This window comes from Ahaetulla prasina, chromosome 10 (assembly GCF_028640845.1).
Source record: "Ahaetulla prasina isolate Xishuangbanna chromosome 10, ASM2864084v1, whole genome shotgun sequence".
Lineage (NCBI taxonomy): Eukaryota > Metazoa > Chordata > Lepidosauria > Squamata > Colubridae > Ahaetulla > Ahaetulla prasina.
The window spans coordinates 21,683,678-21,707,432 of NC_080548.1; the positions used below are offsets into that span (position 1 = coordinate 21,683,678).

General features: G+C 46.3%; 1 long non-coding RNA gene across 3 annotated transcripts; it reads right to left on the minus strand.

Annotated features, from left to right (window-relative positions):
- Positions 1-583: 583 nt before the first annotated feature.
- Positions 584-23,206, minus strand: LOC131204785 (uncharacterized). Of its 3 annotated transcripts, XR_009156636.1 has the most exons (4): positions 23,082-23,206; positions 22,161-22,332; positions 20,557-20,636; positions 18,936-19,868 (listed from the first exon to the last, which is right to left on the minus strand). It is a non-coding gene; the product is annotated as an uncharacterized LOC131204785 (long non-coding RNA). The 3 variants fall into 3 exon arrangements; XR_009156637.1 differs by lacking the exon at positions 18,936-19,868 and adding an exon at positions 584-684 and having other exon boundaries at positions 20,557-22,332; XR_009156635.1 differs by having other exon boundaries at positions 20,557-22,332.
- Positions 23,207-23,755: the final 549 nt, after the last annotated feature.

The window sequence follows — 23,755 nt, forward strand, 5'->3', positions numbered from 1 at the left end:
TCAAAATTAGCTATATTCAGACAACACTCTGTTCAGGTAGACATTGAATTTTTTGTGTTTATTTAAAAAATGTATAAATGAAACATTTTTTTTACAAAAAGAAGGTGGCAAAAGGGGATCACATGACCCCAGGACACTGCAACCGTCATAAATGTGAGTCAGTTATCAAGCATCTGAATGTAAATCACGTGACCGGGGGGGGCGGGGGAATGCTGCTATGGTCATAAGTATGAAAAATGGCCATCAGTCACTTTTTTCAGTGTCATAACTTCGAATGGTCACTAAACGAACGGATGTAAGTTGAGGACTACCTGTATTTGTTTCATGTTCCATTGCTTACTCTTACTCATTCACTATACTATCTCCAAACAATTTTGAAAGCAAAACTCTGCACTGAGAAGTGAGACCATCCCCGTGACTTCGGAAAGCAATGTTTTTTTTCTTTCCTTGGGATTTGAGGTGTGCAAACCAGTAGTAGGTTCCACTTACCTTCGCTACTGGTTCGGAACTGGGAGCATGTGTGTGTGCATGCTCACTTCACTCGTGCGCAGTGCTTCTGCACATACTCAGAGCATCCATGATGACATCTGGGTGGCTGGGCGGAGCCTCCCACCGCTGCCATTACTAGTTCGCATGAACCAGGGCGAACCGGTATAAACCCACGACTGGTGCAGACCATGGAAGCTGCAGATTACACAAGAAAGGATTGGCCAAGTGAAAGAGTAATCAGCTTGTGGCTTCAAACAATGGCTAAACTTAGCCTGTTATGATTTATTTAATAAAACCACGGTTTAGTGCAAAGTGAGCAATCTGGAGCCTAAAGATGGAATGGGACCCTTAAATCTACTTTTTGTGGTCGTCAGACATCTCAAAGACTTCCTGAAAACCGGCAACAGAAGTTTCCTACCATTCTGATGTGGGAAAGACAGATAAAAATTACAATGTAAAATAGGCATCTCACATGAAGGTGAGAGATAACCCAAATTCCTAAAAAAAGAAAAAGAAAAAAGGAGTATTCTTGCCTACTTGAGATATGGTCTCGGTTTGTGGCCCTCTGGTTTCAGCCCTGAATTAGAGTGATGTTTGAACCCATGGAATGGGTTGCCTTCAGAAGTTGTGGGTGCCCCATCACAGGAGGTTTTTAAGAAGAGACTGGATAGCTATTTGTCTGAAATGGTATAGGATCGCCTCCTCAACCAGGGGGAGGGACTAGACCAGGGGTTGAGCTTCAAAATTTTTAGCAAGGGGTTCTCTGCCCGATTGCTGGGTGGGCGTGGCCTAGTCAGCCTCCTGCACCACAGGGGGGGAGGCATTTTTGCCCTCCCTGGACTCCAGAGGCTTTCTTTGAGCCTCCGGGAGGGTGAAAACAGCCTCCCCAGGCTCCAGAGGGCCTCTGGAGGCCAGAAACGGGCCCGTTTGTGGCCTTTCCAAACTTCTGGTAGGCCCGTATTTTGCCCTCCCCGAGCCTCCGTGCGTGCCCTGCACTTACCTGCATTCAAAATGGGCCGCATGGGGATTCCTGGAAGGGGTGGGTGGGGCAGGGCCAGCCAGGAGTGGGATTTGGGGGTTCTCTGAACTGCACAGAATCTTTGCTAGAGGTTCTCCCGAACCCCTGCGAACCCCCAGCAGCCCACCCCTGGACTAGATGACCTCCAACATCCCTCCCAACTCTGTTATTTTATTTTTTTTGATGTGTCTCCTTGATGTATAGATAATACAACTGTTTTTGGCCCTGGATCTATCATAATAGGCACGTTGGGAAACTTCCCAGCAAGTAACCACCATCCAAATATTGGCTACCATGTGTTTATTTTCCCTGGCCCTTAAGGAGAAAGATTCTGATGTTTTCCCCCCTAGTTTCCAGAGAATTTCCCCTGTTTCTCTTCCCCTGCTCCTCCTACAGATCCTCTGTTTCTAAATATGATTTCAATGTTTGGGGATTCCCTAGAGATTTGGATATTCTTTAGAGACAGATAGAGGCAGAAGAAAACCCACTGAAGCAGTTCACGCTATATATATTACATTAGCACAAGGTAAGACAAATTATATGGGGGCCAATTCAGAAAGCTCACAAATATCACAGGAGGGAAATTACGTAAAGCTGATATTTAAGAGTTGTTGCCCATGATCAGAAGGTAGAGCAAAACCCATCAAGATTAGTAACCAGTGGCAGCTCAATTCACGTCAACGTTTACAGCCCCCTTTTAAAGCGTTCTAATTTATTAGCTGTCACCACCTTTGATGGCAGCAAATTCCACAGTTTAATCCCAGGTTGTGTAAAATAAAAAAATGCCTTTCCTAACATGGCTATCAATTTTCCTTACACTGAATGTATGATCCCGAGTTCTAATGTAACAGCAGTGTGTCAGTTATATTGAAATATGGTCATCTGTTAGTGAAACTCTTGTGTGAAACTTTGTGTATGTGTCAGTGTGTGCGTGTGAGAGAGGGGGGGAGGGAGAGGGAGAGGGAGAGAGGGGGAAAATATTTTATTTTATTTATTTTATTTGTTATTTTATTTATTATATTTTATTTATTGTATTTATATTTATTTATTTTATTTGTTATTTATTTTACCAGCCAGTGAGGGCTATTGTATCTCAGCTGCAAAAAATATGGTCATCTGTTAGTGAAACTCTTATATGAAACTTTGTATGAGTGTGTGTGTGTGTGTGTGTGTGTGTGTGAGAGAGAGAGAGAGAGAGAGAGAGAGAGAGAGACTCTTGTATATATAATATTTGTTCCTCTTTGTTCCTTTTTCTTTTCTGTCTAAACAAATAAGGCCAAAAAAAAAATCTTTAGGAGAGGAGAAAAGAAGAAGATTGCCTCTTTAGTTTCTGGAACATTATTCAAAACTATTGTATGTTCTCCAATAGCTTCATTTAAGTCATAATAACAGAAAGAGAGAATAATGCAATGCAAGAATTAAAAACTTGGACCAATACCACTGGGGAATTTTGGGAATTGAAGTCCACCCATCTTAAAACTGCTACCGGTGAGAAACACTGCCTTTGCACTTTAGAACAAACCAAGGTGCTCAGCTGGGCTCCACCTTAATTCACTGGCATTTCAGAGAAAGGGAAGGGAAAACACATCCAGGCTGTTACTCCGTGTTTCTCAGCCTTGGCATCTGTAAAATTTGTGGACTTCAACCCCCAGAATTCCTCAGTATTCAATCATGCTGGCTGGTGTATACAGCTATAGCAATAAAATTAGTTCTGTTCTTGTTTGTGGAGTCTTCCAGTGCAGGGTTGGGCTGCTGAGGGTTCGCAGGGGTTCGTGAGAACCTCTAGCTAAGATTCTGTGCAGTTTGGAGAACCCCCAAATCCCACTCCTGGCTGGCCCCATCCACCCTGCCCCGCCTCTCCCCTCCCAAGAGTCCCCACGGGGCCCATTTTGGTTGCAGGTAAGTGCAAGGTGTGCATGGAGGCTCCGGGAGGTTGAAAAACAGGCGTACCTGAAGTTCAGGAAACTTATGGGGCCGTTTCCAGCCTCCAGAGGGCCTCTGGAGCCTGAGGAGGCCATTTTCGCCCTCCTGGAGGCTCGAGGAAAAACTCGGGAGCCCAGGGAGGACAAAAACACCTCCCCTCCTGCCATGGTGCAGGAGGCCAACCAGGCCACGCCCACCATGGACACGCCCACCCAGCAACCTGGCAGAGAACCCCTTCCTAAAATTTTTGAAGCCCACCCCTGTTCCAGTGGCAATGAGTGCATTCTTGGAAGACCTGAAAGACCAGGTTAGGGGCAAATCATCATAGGGATAATGTGGCCGCTAAGAGTCAACACTTCGATGATACATGCGGTGATCAACCAATCCACATGGCATGAATATCACTGCAGAAAAGGAGGGCATGAAAACTGTACTTTCTGTGTCGGGACTTCTTGATGAAGCATGTATCCTTCTCTTGCTGCTCCTCAGCAGGGATGAAATGTAAAATTTGTTACTACTGTGGGCGTGGTTCTGTAGGCGTGGCTTGGTGGGGGTAATGTGACTGGGTGGGCGTGGCCAACTTTTTTTTTTTTTTTACTTTTAAAAGCATTTTTTCTACAACCTCTTCAGCCGAAGGCAACTCAGCTGGGATCACCAGAGGAGCCTTTTAAAAGCATTTTTTTTTACAAAAAAGTGCTTTTAAAGGGTTCTGACGATCACAGCTAAGTTGCCTGGTTGCCAGAACCCTTTAAAAGTATTTTTTTATAGCCGAAGAGGTTGTAGAAAAATTGCTTTTAAAAGCCTCTGACAATCCCAGCTGAGCCGCGTGATCATCAGAGGCTTTTTTTTTACTTTTAAAAGCATTTTTTCAGCCGAAAACCTCTGATGATCGCGCGCTCAGCTGGGCATGCGGGGTTGGGGGGGGCAAGGATTTTTGCTATCGGTTCTCCAAACCACCCACCGCCATCGCTACCGGAGCTGGTCCGAACCGGCAGCATGTCACCCCTGCTTTTCAGAGATTCAGAAGCAATAAAGGAACATAGGCAATAAAGGAACTAGGTATGTCTATCTGGTGAAAAGAAGAACTACAGGAGTTATGATGGCCGTGTTCCAATATTTGAGTGGCTCCTACAAAGAACGAGGGGGTCAAACTATTTTCCAAAGCACCTGAGGGCAGGACAAGAAGCGATGGATGGAAACTAACCAAGGAGAGAAGCAACCTAGAACTGAGGAGAAATTTCCTAACAGTGAGCGCAATCAACCAATGGAATGGAAGTTGTGGGTGCTCCATCTCCAGAGGCTTTCAAAAAAGAGACTGGACAACCATTTATCTGACATGGTATACGGTCTCCTGCTTAAGCAGGGGAGTTGGACTAGAAGACCTCCAAGATCCCTTCCAACTCTATTAATCTATAAGCTATGAGGATTGTGATAGAAGAGATGGGATGGAAGAATCTATGGTCAGCTGATTGTAACTATGACTAGGTCTCTATATATCCACCAGGATGAACAAAGGCAGAACTGACTCTACAGATTGCATGCCCGAGGACATCTGCAATACCTCTAGTACGATGCCTGGAAGCCTCTTTAGGAAATGTTCATTTAATTGTTTACATGTACAGAGCATGTTCGTGTAATTAGGTTAAGAAAAAGAGAAACAAAACCCACGCAATATTTTCATAATCATCGTTGAGAAAGAACCGTGGTGACACAGAACAGTCCCAATTATATAACTGAAACAACCCATCTAATAAGCTCAAAATAATCTTCTTCCAATGGAGAACTTGTTGGTTCTGTTCTGAAGACAAAGTAAAGTAGCTGAACCAGTCCAGCTGCCTGGAACAGATAGGTGAAAGTTCCATGCTCACCTATTTCTTTATATTTGCTTTTAGGCTGTTTTTTTCAGGGCAAAAGCCTTTCCGTGGCACATCTCACAGCATAAAGTGCAATATAATCCTAAAAAATACAGGTCATTGTTCTGATAAAATAGGAGCAGGCAATCCTTAGGTGTCCAGGCAGGGACTGCATTTTTTTTTTATTTGCATTTATATCCCGCCCTTCTCCGAAGACTCAGGGCGGCTTACACTATGTTAAGCAATAGTCTTCATCCATTCAACTTATTGCCCCCCACAATCTGGGTCCTCATTTTACCTACCTTATAAAGGATGGAAGGCTGGGTTAACTTTGGGCCTGGTGGGACTTGAACCTGCAGTAATTGCAAGCAGCTGTGTTAATAACAGACTGTCTTAGCAGTCTGAGCCACCAGAGGCTCCTTTAAGTACCTGGACAAGCAAGATTCTCCGTAGATGAGGTGATGGTGATCCAATTGGATGGAGTGGTTTCTGAGTTTTAAATAATAATAATAATAATAATAACAACAACAACAGAGTTGGAAGGGACCTTGGAGGTCTTCTAGTCCAACCCCCTGCCCAGGCAGGAAACCCTACATCATCTCAGACAGATGGTTATCCAACATTTTCTTTAAAATTTCCACTGTTGGAGCATTCACAACTTCTGCAGGCAAGTCGTTCCACTTATTAATTGTTCTAACTGTCACTTTTGTGGGGAGACCCAGTTTTTCCATCTGATTTATTCGAGAGACCAGCCAAATAAGCTGGTCTTCCATAACCCTCCTCTGAACATGGCCAGATGTAAGTGGGGTTTACACAAAGGATTCAAGATAAAGGGGTGTGCAAACCACACAAAGCCATCATTTAGTTAATTATGGGTGATTTAATATGTAAGCCACTCAAACTCTGGGAATTGGTCTTTGCATCTGGCAATGATAGATCAATAGATCAAGCCTTCTCGTGTTTGGGCACTTTCCAGATAGGAAGATCAATTCAAAGCTATTATTGTGGATTCTGGGTGATTGAGGTTCACATCCTTGGAAGGCTGGGTGTGTTTGGGGATTGAACCCAACTAATTATATATATATAGAAAGCTCTGCGCATGCGCAAGATGGCGCGGCTCTGAGGACTCGGCTCCGGCGACGAGAGGCCCCTCCGATGTTGACGAAGCCTCGGCCGTCTGTTTAGCCGCTTGCTGTCCCCGGCCCGGTAGATCTTACTTTGGGCAGCCATATGAGAGGTCTTTGGACTCCCTCGTACATGTGGTTGCCGAGAACGAGGCCGGTAGGCAAGCGGTGGTTTCTGGCCATGTTTTAGGCTCGGAGGTGGGGCGATGAGTCGGCGTTTTTCGGCCGTTTTCTGCCGATTCGTCTGGCGGCTGGCTGCTAGCCTCTGGCTCGTCTCCGGCCCCTTCTGACTGCGGACTCCGGACTTTTCGGGGTAGCCTTTGGGCTCCAGCCTCTGCAATCGTGGACGACCTGGATGATTGCGGAGGTATTCCATCTACCCCTATTGCCATCTGCCTCGCTGCCATGGTTTCTTGGCTTTCCCCCTGCTGCCGGATTATGGACTTGGCAACCTTCATACCCCCCAGCCTCTCGGAGAGGTTTAGCCTTTTATATGGACTTCGCCTCTTGGAGGGAGAGGTCTGGGGAGACCCGGCTTCTGGAGTGGTTAGGATTCTTTTCCTGGCCATGTCTGGAGATGGTTATTGGAGGATTGCGGGGAGACGATGGAGGCACCCCGGAGTTGCCCCCTGCAACCAGTCTATGACTGTGACTATTTTAACATCACCCATGCCCCCCTCGGCCTTTTTTGAGACTACTATGGCCGTTTTTGGTCCTATTAGGACTCCTTGGGGGGGGACATGGGATTTAGTTGGGGACAGAGGAGGACGGAGGAGGACGTAGCCAGCGACTGGAATACCATTTCCCCTCACCCCCGGTTCCAGGATGTTTGGACTAGGCACCGGACAGAATACCATCTTGACTGTCATTCGGTGCTAATTGCTGTTCCATTCTTTGTATGCCTTCATTCTGGACTAGTACCATCAGTCATCATCTTGCCATCCGGAGATGGAGCCTCTACTTTGCCGATTCTTAGTCTCAGCTGCTCGCATTATACTGCTTGTGAACTCTTGCGCCTGCAGTGCCCCGCCTGCAGGATTGGCCCTCCTCCCTCCCGAGGGCCGCCCTCCATGACGGGTCTTGGGCCCCACAGAGGTGGCATCCGAAAAAGAAGAGCTTGTGGGGTTTTTTACAGAGGGAATTTTTAAGGGGTGGGAGGGTAAGGCGGGTAATGGGGTAACCCGTCGGGTGAGGCCAGTTCCTGCACATGCTCATGGCGGTTTTTATTATCAGGTTCGGAGGTTATGGGGAGGAGTCTGTTCCTATCTGTGAGGGTGGTCCTATTGACACGGTAAGTGGGAGGGGCAGGTATGGCGGAAGCGAGGGTCATATCAAATTCGGGAGCGCGTGCTCGATGTCTTAAAGCGATCACGCGCTCCGACCCCTTGGACTTTCCCGTTCCCGGATGGTCAGGATCCTCAGAGCCTGGGCCTTGATTGATGTTGTGCAATGCTCGGTCTGTGGTGAACAAAGCCCCCTTGTTTGTGATCTTATACAGGGGGTTCCATGGACCTTATGGGCATTACGGAGACCTGGTTGGGCACTGAAGGCGTGCCCTTGTAGAGATGTGCCCGCGGGTTTCCGTGCATTCCATCAACCGAGGCCCAGGGTAGGGGTGGGGGTGGCGGTTGTGATTAGAGAGAGTCTAGAGCCGAGGAGACCACTGTACCTCAGATTGCGGGTGCGAATCCCTCTTTGTGAGATGGGGTCGTAGGTGTCAGATGGGCTTGCTGATCACGTACCTGGCTCCTTGCTGCGTGACAGCTGCCCTGCCCGAGCTCCTGGAGGTGCTGGCTGTGGTGGGAGGTGAGGGCCCCCGACTTTTTGTCATGGGGGACTTTAACTTGCCATCTTCCGGCTCATCATCGACGGCAGCTCGGGAGTTCACGGCTTCCATGACGGCCTTGGATCTGACCCAAGTAGTTGATGGCCCTACTCACATTGGGGGTGGCACTCTGGACCTGATTTTTCTCTCTGGACAGTGGTTGAGAGATCTGGACTTAAAGGAAATAGTCATCGAACCTTTGTCATGGTCAGATCACTCTCTTCTTCGCTTAGACTTTCTGACCGCCATTCACCACCGCAGGGAGGCGGAGCCGACACGTTGGTTCCGCCCAGGCGCCTGATGGACCCTGATGGGTTCGGACGGAGCTTGGGCCATTTCCTGAGGTCTGGCTCACGGCTCGGCTGAGGAACTTGTGGCGGCCTGGGAGCGGGCGCGGCGGGGCCTTAGACCGTGTCGTGCCTTTGCGGCCTCTGACCCGGCGCAGGTCCCAACCGGCTCCTTGGTTCTCCGAGGAGCTGAGAGGATGAAGCGCGGAGAAGCCGCCTAGAGAGTTCCTGGAGGTCTAGCCGTTCGGAAGCTGATCGGACACTAGTGAAGTCCTATACTAGGACTTACCTAGTGGCATTGAGGGAAGCGAGGCGTAGCTACGCCTCCTCCCTCATTGCATCGGCAGATAACCGCCCAGCCGCCCTGTTTCGGGTGACCCGCTCCCTCCTACATCAGGGGGGGCGGGATGGCCCGCCGCAGGGGCGTGCTGGGGGGGTTAACGGGTGTCTATACCATAAAATCGTTCAACCGGGATGGGTTGGACCAAGATTGCGGTGATGCGGGTGAGATGTTGAGGTGGTCTTGGCGATATTGTTTGGGATGAGTTTGACCCTGTGGCTCCTGAGGACATGGACAGGTTGCTGGGTAGGCTGAATGCCACCACATGTTTACTGGACCCGTGCCCCTCCTGGCTGGTGCTGGCCACTCGGGAGGTCACACGAGGCTGGCTCCAGGCGATTACGACCGCTTCTTTGGTGGAGGGTGTCTTCCCGGCCGCCTTGAAAGAGGCGGTGGTGGGGCCCCTCCTTAAGAAGCCTTCCCCGGACCCGGCTGGTTTAGGTAACTATCGTCCGGTCTCAACCTTCGCTTTGCGGCGAAGGTTGTAGAAATATGGTGGCATATCAGTTTCCCTTGCACCTGGATGAAACTGTCTATCTAGACCCGTTCCAGTCCGGTTTCCGGCCCGGTTACAGCACGGAGACGGCTTTGGTCGCGTTGGTGGATGATCTCTGGAGGGCCAGGGATAGGGGTTGCTCCTCTGCCCTGGTCCTATTAGACCTCTCAGCGGCTTTCGATACCATCGACCATGGTATCCTGCTGCGCGGTTGGAGGATTGGGAGTGGGAGGCACCGTTTATCGGTGGTTCTCCTCCTATCTCTCCGACCGGTCGCAGTCGGTGTTGACAGGGGCAGAGGTCGACTCCGGGCGCCTCACTTGTGGGGTGCCGCGGGGTCGATCTCTCGCCTCCTGTTTAACATCTACATGAAGCCGCTGGGTGAGATCATCAGTGGTTTCGGTGTGAAGTATCAGCTGTATGCGGATGACACCCAGCTGTACTTTTCTACACGGACCACCCCAACGGTTATCAAGTGCTGTCCCGGTGTCTGGAGGCCGTGCGGGTCTGGATGGGGAGAAACAGGCTCAAGCTCAATCCCGCCAAGACAGAGTGGTTGTGGATGCGGCATCCCGGTACAGTCAGCAATCGCGGCTGACCATCGGTGGCGAGTCATTGGCCCCGATGGAAAGGGTCCGCAACAGGCGTCCTCCTGGATGAGCGGCTGTCTCTAGAAGACCATTTGACGGCCGTCTCCAGGAGAGCGTTCTACCAGGTTCGCCTGGTACGCCAGTTCGCCCTTTCTGGACGGGATGCCTATGCACGGTCACTCACGCACTCGTGACGTCTCGCCTGGATTACTGCAATGCTCTCTACATGGGGCTCCCTTGAAGGGCATCCGGAGGCTGCAGTTAGTCAGAATGCGGCTGCGGGTGATAGATGGAGCCCTCGTGGCTCCCGTGATAACACCCATCCTGCGCAGACTGCACTGGCTACCTGTGGCCTTCGGGTGCGCTTCAAGGTCTTGGTGACCACCTTTAAAGCGCTCCATGGCATTGGGCGGGTTACTTACGGGACCGCCTACTGCTACCGAATACCTCTCACCGACCCGTGCGCTCTCACAGAGGGTCTCCTCAGGGTGCCGTCAGCAAGGCAATGTCGTCTGGCGGCGCCCAGGGCAAGGGCCTTCTCTGTGGGGCTCCCACCCTTTGGAACGAACTTCCCCGGACTCCGCCAGCTTCGGACCTTGGACCTTCCGCCGCGGGCTTAAAACATATTTATTTAATTGTGCAGGACTGAGCTAGGTTTTAAATTCATGGGTTTTAATTGGGTTTTATTTGTATATTTTAATTAACGGGCTTTCAAATAAGTTTCTTAATTGTTTTTATTCTGTATTTATATTTATATGTTTTTAAATGCCTGTGAACCGCCCTGAGTCCTTCGGGAGATAGGGCGGTATATAAATACGATTAATAAAATAAATAATAATAAAAAATAAATATAAATAAATATATTTAATAAAATATGGGCAAGCAAACTGCAGCTGTCTGCATGTGCAAACCATCTCATAGCAGCAACTACAGCAGTTTAGTGATTATTCAAAGTTACGCCGACACTGAAAAAGCGATTTATGACAATTGTTCACCCATACAACCATTGCAGCGTTCCCACAGTCACATGATCCAAACTCAGATGCTTGGTAACCAATGGTGGGCAGGTTCTGGGTGGGCGTGGCTGCTGGGTAGGTGTCATGTGATTGAGTGGGTGTGGCCAATTCTATGTCACTCATATGGATGGTGCCGGCAGGGTTGGGGAGGTAATCCAGGGCTCTCCGCTGGGAGGGGATGCGGGAGGAGAGAAAGATCCTCTGTGTGTGTGTGTGTGTGTGTGTGTGTGTGTGTGTGTGTGTGTGTGTGTGGTGCGTGCAATCTCTCCACAGGGGAAGGGAAGGTTTTATCAGTGCAGGAGCGTCGCTCGGGCACGCCCCTCAATGGTGCAAGGCTCATATTTATGACGGTTGCAGCGTGCTGGGCTCATATGATCATCTTTTGTGACCTTCTGACCAGCAAAATTAACGGGGAAGCCAGATTCACCTAACAGCTGCATTATTAACTTAACAACTGCAGGGATTCACTTAACAACTGTGGCAAGAAAGGTCGTAAAACGGGGCAAAACTCACGAAATGCCTCACTTAGCCACAGAAATGTTGCACTCAGTTGTAGTCGTACGTAAGCTAAGGACTACTTGTAGTTTACAGCCGTGCTCTTGTGTGCATTTGTATGTAAATCATTGCAAAATGGGAAGGAATTAAATTCCTGATTGCCCAACCGACATGCCGATGTTAATTCTATCCAACAGGTTCAGGAAAAAAATTGGCTCATCGACCGCAGGGTGACTGAGTTTCTTTCATGTTGCACTGCTCATTTTGTGCTCAGCTCTGTGCAAAGTTCCTTTTCACTAGCAAGAAACGGCTTTTTGAAAGTCCCAGCTGTGAGTCAGTATTTGGTTGTTGTTTCTCTCTCTCTCTCTCTCTCTCTCTCTCTCTGTCTCTGGTACATCTTAAATTGCAAAACAATACTCAAACCAGGAAAAGGGTTATTTTTATCTTTCCCCCAGTGAGACACAAGTCCATCTCAAACTCAGAAACAAAGATTAGTTTCCTGGAATTTTTACCCTGAGATATGAAAAACCAAGAAGGACTCTCATTGCTATCGTAAGCAAGAGAGAGGGAGGTCCAGTTGTGCAAGTTCGTTCCTGCGGCTAAACTGATCTGGGATGCAGTGCAAAATTGCATGAAAAAAACCACTGTAGAGCACATTCCGCAGCAGAGGCTCTGCTTTCCCTGAAGAAGGCGCCAAATTCGATCCTTAACCTCTCCAGGAAGAGTCCAGGAGGACCCCCGTACAGTTGACTGACTGCCACCAGTCAGTGTGTATAAACCAGAAGCAATCAACAACAAGCAGACACCGGATGTTTGGGACTGCCCCTTGCCTCCCTTCACATCGATTGAGGGTTATGGGGAACTGAAGTCCACACTATCTCGTGAATCATGAGGTTGCCCATCCCTGGTATCAATTGGGCTAACGATCTGATTTGCTGATTTGTGATGCAATCCCTGGATTGCAAGCAAGCCTGGGGCAAGGACAAAGATGATTGCATTCACACGACCCAATTAGGGCAGTTGTTTATGGTGTTGTGAAAGTGGGTTCAGTTGGTATGGCGGACCCAGCCTGTGAATTTCATGCAGGTAAAGATTCCCCCGCACATACGTGCTAGTCGTTCCTGACTCTAGAGGGCGGTGCTCATCTCTGTTTCAAAGCCGAAGAGCCAGCGCTGTCCGAAGATGTCTCCGTGGTCATGTGGCTGGCATGACTAAACACCAAAGGTGCATGGAACGCTGTTACCTTCCCACCAAAGGTGGTCCCTATTTTTCGACTTGCATTTTTTTACGTGCTTTCGAAGTGCTAGGTTGGCAGAAGCTGGGACGGGAGCTCACCCCGTTACGCAGCACGAGGGAATCGAACGGCTGAACTCTATAGTCTATACCTGACTCTATAGTCTCTACTCAAAATCCCAAAATCTTCAACCAAAAACTGTCTACTATTGACCTCACCCCATTCCTAAGAGGACTATAAGGGGCATGCATAAGAGCACAAAAGTGCCTACCGTTCCTGTCCTATTGTTTCCTTCATTATATCAAACTAACATAGTTGTTGCATACTTTTGCTTATATATTTTTTTTTCTTTTATGATGTGTTGTTGTTTTATGTCGATGTTTGTGTATACTGTTGTGACAAAATGAAATAAAAAATAAATAAATAAAATTGCCGACAAGCTCAGCGTCATAGCCACTGAGCCACCGTGCCCTAATATTGAAAAAAAAAATGCAACATCTTGCAGAGCTTATAGAGAAACTTGCTATAATAGATGAAAAGTTCCGGGATCATCCTTGAGAACATCTTCCAGTAATGGCCCAGCCAAAAGGCCTGAAGAAGCCTGCAAAGATGAGACTAAAGGCATTCTTTGGGCCTATCCCATAACTTAGCTCAAACCTAGGTCAAGTAACTAGGCCTTTATGCCGTGTCATCATGATGGCGCTTTTATCTCATCCCCAGCCCACAGTCAAGTCAACTTAAGACATCTTCAGCTAGTTCCACTTTTCACCTACTGCTTTTCAACTTCTCCTGACAATATTTTTTTGCAGTGAAATCAAGTTCACTGACGATGCTGGTGATGACACAGTCAAGAATGAGTGACTGGATCTTGTGGTATACTTTAGGCCAGGGGTGTCCAAACTTGGCCCTTTGGAGAGTGATGGACTTCAACTCCCAGAATTCTCCAACTAGCAACTTGCTTAAATTTATAGCTCATGCTGGCTGGGGAATTCTGGGAGTTGAAGTCCACCACTCTCCAAAGGGCCAAGTTTGGACACCCCTGCTTTAGGCTATGTAAGATATACTCCCACTCATTCGGGATCACTGAGAACTATCCTCACAGCAGGGGTCTCCAACCTTGGCAACTTTAAGCCTGGAGGACTTTAACTCCCAGAATTCTGGGAGTTGAAGTCCTCCAGGCTTAAAGTTGCCAAGGTTGGAGACCTCTGGTCCACAGCTATTTTGACCAGCTGTCGGATTCCTGAAGAGGCATTTACCTGCTTAATGCCTGACTAGAGCTTCTCAGAACATTTATCAAGTCTTACATAGGCCTCTTATGAACAAAGGTTTATGTTCTTTTGAAAGAAAAGACTATTTTTCTTTCAGTGTTTCTAACAGTGTTCCGATATCTAAGGGGTTGCCACAAAGAAGAGGCGGGGGCAAACTGCTCTCCAAAGCACCTGAAGGCAGGACAAGGAGCAATGGATGGAAACTAATCAAGTAGAGAAACAACCTAGAACTAAGGAGAAATTTCCTGACAGTGAGAACAATTAATCAGTAGAACAACTTGCCTCCAGAAGTTGTGAATGCTCCAACACTGGAGGTTTTTAAGAAGAGATTGGACAACCATTTGTCTGAAAGGGTTTCCTGCCTGAGCAGGGGGTTGGACTAGAAGACCTCCAAGGTCCCTTCCAATAACATTCTGTTATTCTGTTTTTAAACAAAGGCTTAGAATCCTTCTGAAAGCTCACTGGTTTTTTTTTTAAAGAGTGCTATTCAGTGCTGCATATATTGGCTCAAGGATTGGTAGATACAACTTGGTTGACTAATTCAGCTTTTTTTCCCCCATAATTGCACTAAGGAACGGATACAAGGCAGCCTATTTCCTCAGAGACAAAATGTTGACAGATACTGCTGTTAATATTAGAGGGACTGTATTGAACGGATGTGGATTCTTGCAATTTTATATGGATTTTGCTATAAAATGTTTTATTGCGGTTTATTATTAGAGGGAGTCACACGTAGCTCCCATGTGACACCTCTCCTGCGCAGACTGCACTGGCTTCCTGTTGCCTTTCGGGTGCATTTCAAGGTTCTGGTAACCACCTTTAAAGCGCTCCATGGCTTGGGACCTGGGTACTTACGGGACCGCCTTCTGTTACCTCATGCCTCCCACCGACCCGTACGCTCGCACAGAGAGGGTCTTCTCAGGGTGCCGTCCGCCAGACAATGTCGGCTGGCGGCCCCCAGAGGAAGATCCTTCTCTGTGGGGGCTCCCACTCTTTGGAATGAACTCCCCTGGTTTACGCCAAATACCTGACCTTGGACTTTTCGCATGAACTGAAAACATATCTGTTTGTTCGCAAGGGCTTTCTTAAATTGTAGTTTTAAATTCTAAATTTCTTTCTGGTTTTAATTGGGGTTTTTTAGATTCTTAATTATTTTAATTTCGGCCACACTGTATAATAAGCTTTTTAATTGTATTTTAACTGTATATTGTTTCTTTTTACTTTGGCTGTACACCGCCCTGAGTCCTTCGGGAGAAGGGCGGTTTATAAATCTAATAAAATAAATAAATAAATAAATAAATAAATAAATAAATTATAGCGTGTTGTTGTTGTTGTTAGTTGCGAAGTCGTGTCCGACCCATTGCGACCCCATGGACAACATTCCCCCAGGCCTTCCTGTCCTCTATCATCCTCTGGAGTCCATTTAAACTCATGCCTACTGCTTCAGTGACTCCATCCAGCCATTATAACGTGAAATACATTTAATTATTTTTATTGCATTTTATGTAAACCACTGCAGTTGTTAAGTGACTTAACAGGGGTTGATAAGTGAATCGGGCTTCCCCCGTTGACCTTGCTTGTCAGAAGTAAGCTGGGAAGGTCACAAATGGTGATTAGATGACCCTGAGATGGGGCAACCATCGTAAATACGTGCTTGTGTTGCCAAGCGGCTGGATTCTAATCACGTGACTATGACTGTTGTAAGTCCAAGGACCATGAGTTGTAAGTCACTTTTTTCAGTGCCATTGTAACTTTGAATGGTGGCTAAACAAATGTTTGTAAGGGGAAGGCTACCCAAGCTAGTCAGAAACAACCCCATGATACCCTAGCACAGTGAGGGCTAACCTCCCAGTGCATGCGCGCGACCCCCCTGTGCTCCCCCCGCTTTTCGCACACAATGGCACGTGGGCCCGGTAGGCCTGTTTTTCATCCTTCCCAGGCTCCAGAGCCTTTCTAGGAGCCTAGGGAGGGTGAAAACAGCCTTCCCCACCCCGGAGGTCCTCCGGAGGCCAGAAATAGCTTGTTTCCCTGACTTCCAGTGGACCCAGAAGGCCTGAAAATCAGCTGGTCGGCGCTCACATGCGTGCCGGAGCTGAGCTTGATGCCCACCGATATGGCTCCGCATGCCACCTGTGGCACACGTGCCGTAGGTTTGCCATCACGCACCCTAGCATGAGCTTTGTACCCAGTCAGATCTGGAAGCCTCCATCCTCTGCGGTATACTCAACTCTGCACAAAACTCTTTTGACCAACTGTTGTTGGGTTTTTTTGCTTACTATTTTTAAAAGTTTCAGTTTAAGTCTGTTCAGTTGTTCTTTTTTTATGTTCTTGCTTGAAGCGTTAACTTTAATGCATGGAAAATGCAGTCTCACGTTTTTATTTTTGTTTTCTTAGACCCAGGCAGCTACCTGACGCTTGGGGGCTTTGCCATTAGAGAGGGTTTGTAGGTTCTCTAGTTGATCATTAATCTCCTAGGTCGTCCTTTCTCTGTGCTGCAAAAAATCCAGACTCGGGCCAGCAAAGGAGTATACAAAACTTTTAACTCTTGGCTGCCAAGAGTTTTACCTTTTACCTTTTAAGACCAACTGAACAATAACCGTACAATAAAGCCCAGAGTCAGGGCCTTGATCTTTATATAACCATTTGTATTATTTTACAACCTCGCACATTGTGGGCACTCAATTCTACCTACACACACCCCCAAATTCTAAAACAGGCAGTTTCCAGATTAAGAACAAATTCCCTTCCTCTCTTGAACCCAAATTTATATTGAAAGGCTAGATTAGACCAGTGGTGGGATTCAGCCAGTTCGCACCACTTCGGGAGAACCGGTTGTTAACTGTCTGAGCAGTTTGGTGAACTGGTTGTTGGAAGAAATCATTAGGGCAGAGAACCGGTTGTTAAATTATTTGAATCCTACCACTGGATTAGACTTCTCCTTCCCTCACGTGCGTGTTTGTCATTCAGACATGGTTGCATTCCTATGTCTGTGAGTGTTCATTCCTGCTAGGTGGGTGCTCACACACGAAAGACTCCCAACAGGAAGTCAGATCAATCAATCAGCGCACACACAATATGCACTTCTGTACGATGCGGATTTGGGAGGTGTGGATGTCGGCCTGTCGGCAGCCATCTACAACCTTCTCATACCCATCAACCCCCTTTGCAGTGTCGAGATGCAGAGACGTCTAGCTACAGTTGCAGACAACTCTAAGTAGCAATAGCACTTTGACTTATATACTGCTTTACAGTGCTTTACAGCCAGAAGTGGAATTCAGGCAGTTTGGACCGGTTCAGGTGAACCGGTAGCATCGACGACCAGTTGGCCCCACCCGCCCACTCCCACTCTATCCTGTCCTTTATTTCCTGCTTTGTAGCTCATCTCAATCGCACAGCACAGCTGATTTCCCCCCATCGCTGTTCTACTTACCGTTGCTGACCTGGAAGGGAAGCAGCTGAGCTTCTAAATGCTCCATTATCAGCGCTGTGTGCAAGCGCCTTAGACACATGTGCACACAAAGTGCATGCTCACGAAACCACTTGTTAAACTGGCAGCATTCCACCACTGTTTACAGCCCTCTCTAAGCAGTTTACAGAGTCAGCCTCTTGCCCCCAACAATCTGGGTCCTCATTTTACTTGCCTCAGAAGGATGGGAGGCTGAGTCAACCTTGAGCCTAGTGAGATTCGATCTGCCAAATTGCAGGCAGCAGCAGTAGCCTGCAGTACTGGACTCTAACCACTGCGCCACTGCAGTGTTAAATCCATCCTAACTCAGAACTCATACTTACAAACAGGCTGCCTATTACTAAAAATGGCAGATGGCGTTCTCCTTCGTCAAGATGACGAACCACTGAAGCCATTGTTGCTTTATTTTTGAAAAAGACATTTATTCTTTTCTGTGAGAACCATTCCCCTCCACCCCCAGTGATCAAAAAGACACAGATACGTAGTTTAGGACAGGGGTCTCCAACCTTGACAACTTTAAGACTTGTGGACTTCAACTCCCAGAGTTCCTCAGCCAGCAATGCTAGCTGAGGAATTCTGGGAGTTGAAGTCCACAAGTCTTAAAGTTGCCAAAGTTGGGGATCCCTGGTTTAGGAGAACCACCTGCTCCCCTTTTGTGGAGACTAATAGCTCTGAAGAACTTCTCTGGAGCTATTGAGAATGACGCAATCCAGAGAACGACTTAGTCAGGAGAAATGAAGCCATATGCTGCAATGTGTAAAACAGGGGTGGGCAACTATGGCACCTTTACAATCTGTAGACTTCAACTCCCAGAATTCCTGAGTTAGCCATGCTGGCTCAGGAATTCTGGGAGTTGAAGTCCACAGGTCAGAAAGAGACCTGTGAGGAAGTTGTCCACATCTGGTGTAAAGCAATCCTTGGACATCACCATTGCATCAAAGCTTGCATTTCCCTCTCTACTCTCAATCCCTTTTGTGCTTGTTTCCAGCCTTCAGGGAAGTGGCTGGGTTTCCTGGGCATCAGTTTGGGCAGAAAGTGGAATTTTCAAAAGTGGAAGAATGAGTCTCCATGGAAACAGAATTTTAAGTACACCCTGAGCAGGAATTTATGGGAGAAAACACTCACCTGCTCACTCAGTTATCTGTCAGGAATAAGGGGCCTCGCAATTGGCCAACAGCAAAGTGGGAGTTAGCCATGTTTCAACCATGAGTTGAATGCCAAGCAGCTCATACCCCAACAATTAGTTTTGTTCCTTGAAAGAGAAAGAAAGAAAGAAAGAAAGAAAGAAAGAAAGAAAGAAAGAAAGAAAGAAAGAAAGAAAGAAAGAAAGAAAGAAAGAAAGAAAGAAAAAAAGAAAAAAGAAAGAGGGAGGGAGGGAGGGAGAAAGGAAGGAAGGAAGGAAGGAAGGAAGGAAGGAAGGAAGGAAAGAAAGAAAGAAAGAAAGAAAGAAAGAAAGAAAGAAAGAAAGAAAGAAAGAAAGAAAGAAAGAAAGAAAGGCAGGCAGGCAGGCATCTGTCTGGAAAAATTGACAAGGAGACATATTGGATAATTTAAGGAGCGTTATGTTAGCCATTGGAAATTGATCCGATGTAATGAGCTACTTTTAACCAACGTTTAAATGTACCAAGTGCAGTTTAAACAATTTAAACATACCATGGAAGTCAGAAAGACAATGGGTAAAGATCTTTCAGACTCCAGTCGAGCCCCACTATAAGGGGAATTGAACAAAATTGCACTCTTCCCCACCTTTTATTTAATCTTTATATCAACTCCCTAATTTAGTCCTTAAGGGGGGGGAAAGGAAAATCATCCCCTAATGCTAGCAAAAAAATTCAATATTTATTTTGTTTTGAGTGGTTAATGCAGTCATCCTGTCCCCAGTACTAGTTGGTCTTCAAGGGAGTTTATAAACCATAGATGCTTATTGTAGAGAAGAAAAAGTAGAAATTAATTATAGTAAGAGAAAAGTAGAAAGCCAGTTTGGGGTAGGAATTAAGGCACCAGGCGAGAAACTCAGTGGCTAAGACACTGAGCTTGTCAATCAGAAAGGTCGCAGTTTGGTGGTTCAAATCCCTAGTACAGATCTCCTGCGTCAGCAGAGGGTTGGACTAGATGACTTCCAAGGTCCCTTCCAACTCTGTTACTGTTCCAAGGAGACTGTGAGTTCAGTCTGTGAGTTTCTAGTCCTGCTTAGGCTCAAAGCCAGCTGGGTAACCTTGGGCCAGTCACTCTCTCCCAGTCCCTGGAAGAAGACAAGGGCAAGCCAGTTATGAAATCCTGCCAGGAAAACTGCAGGGACGTGAATATCTGGATGTGAGGGAGGAGGGGAATGGTTTTATTCACAAAATGGTGCATTAAAGTCCTTCCTCAGGGGAAAATCAACAGCAATCAGATTGAGCAAATGAAGTCTTCAAATTTTTAGGAGTCGTTTCAATCTCTAATATCTGGAAGGAGCAAGAAAAATTATTTCATCTTCTGCATTAAAAAAAAATCTTCCTGTGCAATCATTAATTTGCCAACCACCGTGGAAGTGACTCTGTCCCTGCTACAATTATGTTTTCCAGGGCCAATGTGTTGAGCTTAATTCTTTATGATGCACTAGTGCAGGGGTCTCCAATCTTGGCCACTTTAAGCAAAGCTGGCTGGGGAATTCTGGGAGTTTATTTATTTATTTATTTATTTATTTATTTATTTATTTGAATTTTTATACCGCCCTATCTCCCAAAGGACTCAGGGCGGTGTACAGCCAAATAAAAACATAAAAATAATACAATTAAAAACAGCAATTAAAAAACTTATTAATTAGGCCGAAATTAAAATATCACTAAAATAGTATAAAACCCCATTAAAACTAAATTTAAAGTTGAAGTCCTCCAGGCTTAAAGTGGCCAAGGTTGGAGACCCCTGCACTAGTAACTATCAAGATGCAAAAATAATAATTATAAAAATTAGAAGAAGCGGTAGTAAAAATTCTCACTGACCTTGCCCCCATCTATTCTCTGCCTCCCAGGTCTCAGCTGATCGGGAGGAAATGGGGATTTTGCAGTATCCTTCCCCTGCCACGCCCACCAAGCCATGTCACACCTGCCAAGCCACGCCCACAGAACCGGTAGTAAAAAAAATGAAACCTACCACTGATGGAGATGGCTTTCAGTCCCTGTTGTTGCTGCCCAGCATTCAGTGCCATACAGTGAAAGAGGGTGATGGGGATGCTGCAGTGGTTGAGTGTAAAACGGTTATAAGTCACTTTTTTTTTTCAGCTCTGTTATAACTTTGAATAGTCACTAAACGAATGCTTGTAAGTTGAGAGCTACCTGTACTCTTCCCTATCAAGGGTTCTAGAAAGGAAGAATAGCAACTTTGCCTCCCAGGTGTGGCATCAACTTTCCAGCTTCCGTTGAGCTGTCCATTTTACCAAACATGGTACTCTAACTTGGTTATCACCCCTTCCTGTAAATCATTCCAAATGTACTATAGAAAAGAATACTTTCTATTATCTAGCAAATCTGTAGAATCATCACGACCCCATGTTGCTCCAGGCCTTCCTCTCCTCTACAATCCTCTGGAGTCCATTTAAGCTCACGCCTACTGCTTCAGTGACTCCATTCAGCCACCTCATTCTCTGCCATCCCCTTCTTCTTTTGCCCTCAATCGTTCCCAGCATTAGGTTCTTCTCCAGCGAGTCCTTCCTTCTCATTAGGTGGCCAAAGTATTTGAGTTTCCTCTTCAGGATCTGGCCTTCTAAAGAGCAGTCAGGGTTGATGTCCTCCAGGACTGACCGGTTTGATCACCTTGCAGTCCAAGGGACTCGCAGGAGTCTTCTCCAGCATCATAGTTCAGGAAGACCTCAATTCTTTGGAGCTCAGCCTTCCTTATGGTCCAAGTTTCATAAAGAAGGTACTTTCTGAAGAAGGTACCCTGGCTCAAATTACCTCTTTTCCTTCTTCTGCAGGGAACAAATGGCTACCCCAAACCCAGGCAATTAGGAAGGTGAAGAAACAAGAGCTGGTGTGTCTTAATAGCATCTCTGTGGATACCCAGCTGATATCAAAGATACAGGATTCATTACACGAAGAAAACTCTCCTACTGTTTGGGATGTATATATCTAGCGCAAAGATTGCTTATCTTCAACTGTCTCAATTTCTAAAACATAATTGCTCCTTAGAAGAGAGCAAGATGATGTCTCTGAATGGCTTTTTCAAAACTGAAAATATTAAGCTTTGTAGAAAGAGGGGGGGGGAGAAAAGCTCTGTTTTTGATTAACAGACCAACAATGTAATTGCATTTTTGATGCTGGTTGTTTTTTTTAATTGTTTTTAAACACCTCCATCTGATTTGTTGTATAAGGCTGGGAGGATTATTTTTAGGTTACTGTTTCGACTTTAATTATAATTCTATAGAGATCCTTTAAGTTGCAGTTTTGTATTTTTACCTGCGATGAAAAAGATTTTGCTTTATCAGTGGAAGAGGAAATTTGGAAATTGTATATCCTAAGAATTCACAGATGACTTTGGGAGCCACAAAATGGCACACCAATTCTCAGGTAAAGGTACCCTTTCCAGTCGTTTCCGACTCTAAGAGGCCAATGCTCATCTCCGGAGCCAAAAGGACTGTACGCTAAGGTGCACGGAATACCGTTACCTTCCCACTGAGGTGGTACCTATTTATCTACTCGCATTTGCATGCTTTCAAACTGCTAGGTGGGCAGGAGTAGGGGCAAGTAACAGGAGCTCACCCCGTCACGTGGCACTTGGGTATCAAACTGCTGTCCAATTGACAAGTTCAGCATCTTTAACCGCTGGGCCATCTTGTATATTGCAGATAGGGTAGGCCTTAATCCCAGTCCTCCAAGTAAGGTGGATGGAATAGTAGTGGCTCTTGCAGAAAATCCATGGCCAGCTGTTTGACTAGGGAATAGAATAGAATAACTTTATTGTCACTTTGAATGTACACGAATCGGCATATATTAAAATGAAATTTCGTTGCATACAGGTCTCAAAGGGTCACCACACTATATACACTATATAAACATGACAAAATAAATAAATAAATTAATTAAATAAATAAATACAAAATTATGCATATGCCCACATATATTATATGACACAGAGAAACAACATAGTCTAATTATACATGTTTATGGCAAGAAAAACGAATCTTCTGAGTTTACCAGAAGGATGGCATAGGGAACAAAGCTGTTAACATAATCTGGAAGTCCTGCTAGAAATACTTCGAAACCTCCTCCAAGAGGAGAGCAACAAAAATAGATCATAAAGTGGGTGTGTGGGGTTTCTAACAATGCTTTGAGTTCTAAGTGCATCGTGCTTATAAACAGTACCCTGAATAATGGGAAGCGAGCTTCCTATAATCTTCTCGGTTGTCCTTACTACTCTCTGTATGGACTTTCTATCTGAGGCACTGCTGCCACCAAACCAAACAGTGACGCAGTCTGTTAAAAGAGCACACATAATCCCAGTTCAGGAAGCCATGGTGTTCTGCTGCTGCTGTTCCAACTTAGGAAGCCTGGAGGACAGCCTGTTCTTCCAAAACTGCTGCTTCCCTAACCCTAACCCATCCTTTCCTCTTCTTCCTTCCTTCCTATCGTTCTCCCCCCCCCCAACCCCACCTTCCAGCAATCCCTCCAGCTCGCAATTACCATATTCCTTTGTTCAGAGACACACTTCTCCCTCTCGATGGAAGCAGCTGAGGCAGGCTCCATATTAGGCCCAGTCAAGTTTCTCCGGCTGGGTTTGTTTTGTGCCTGGTGAAAAGAGCGCCAAAGCCATTTGCATAAAAATGTGCTTCAAAGAGATAATATGACTATAGGGAGGGAGGGAGAGCGGGGGAAGAGTGGAGAAGAAGGATGACGGGGTATGGAGAGGGTTTCCATTACACTCATTAATCAAGAGCAAAATAGCAGGTGCCTCCTCTGGCAACCCCACTTCTTTGACTTTCCGACACCAGGCATGCTTGAAAGAAGGTGTTCCCACATCATGCAAAGCCCTGGTTGGCTCATCTGGGTTTCATCAAATAAGCACCCTCACAGTTGGATTTTGCATAATAAACTAAGCTGTTATTTTTATTATTATTTTATTCAGTTTAGATGTCATCCAAATCCTGGGCCGATCCAGTAAAACAACCCAGTAACCAAGTAACAAATATACAAAATCGTACAATAATAGAGGGAGTGCTCAACTTACAACCGTTTGTTTAGTTACAACAGCACTGGGAGGGAAAAAGGTGAGCGATGACCGTTTTTCACACGTCCGTGGCAGCATCTCCGTGGTCACATGACCAAAATTCAGGCACTTGCAGTGGTGGGATTCAGGC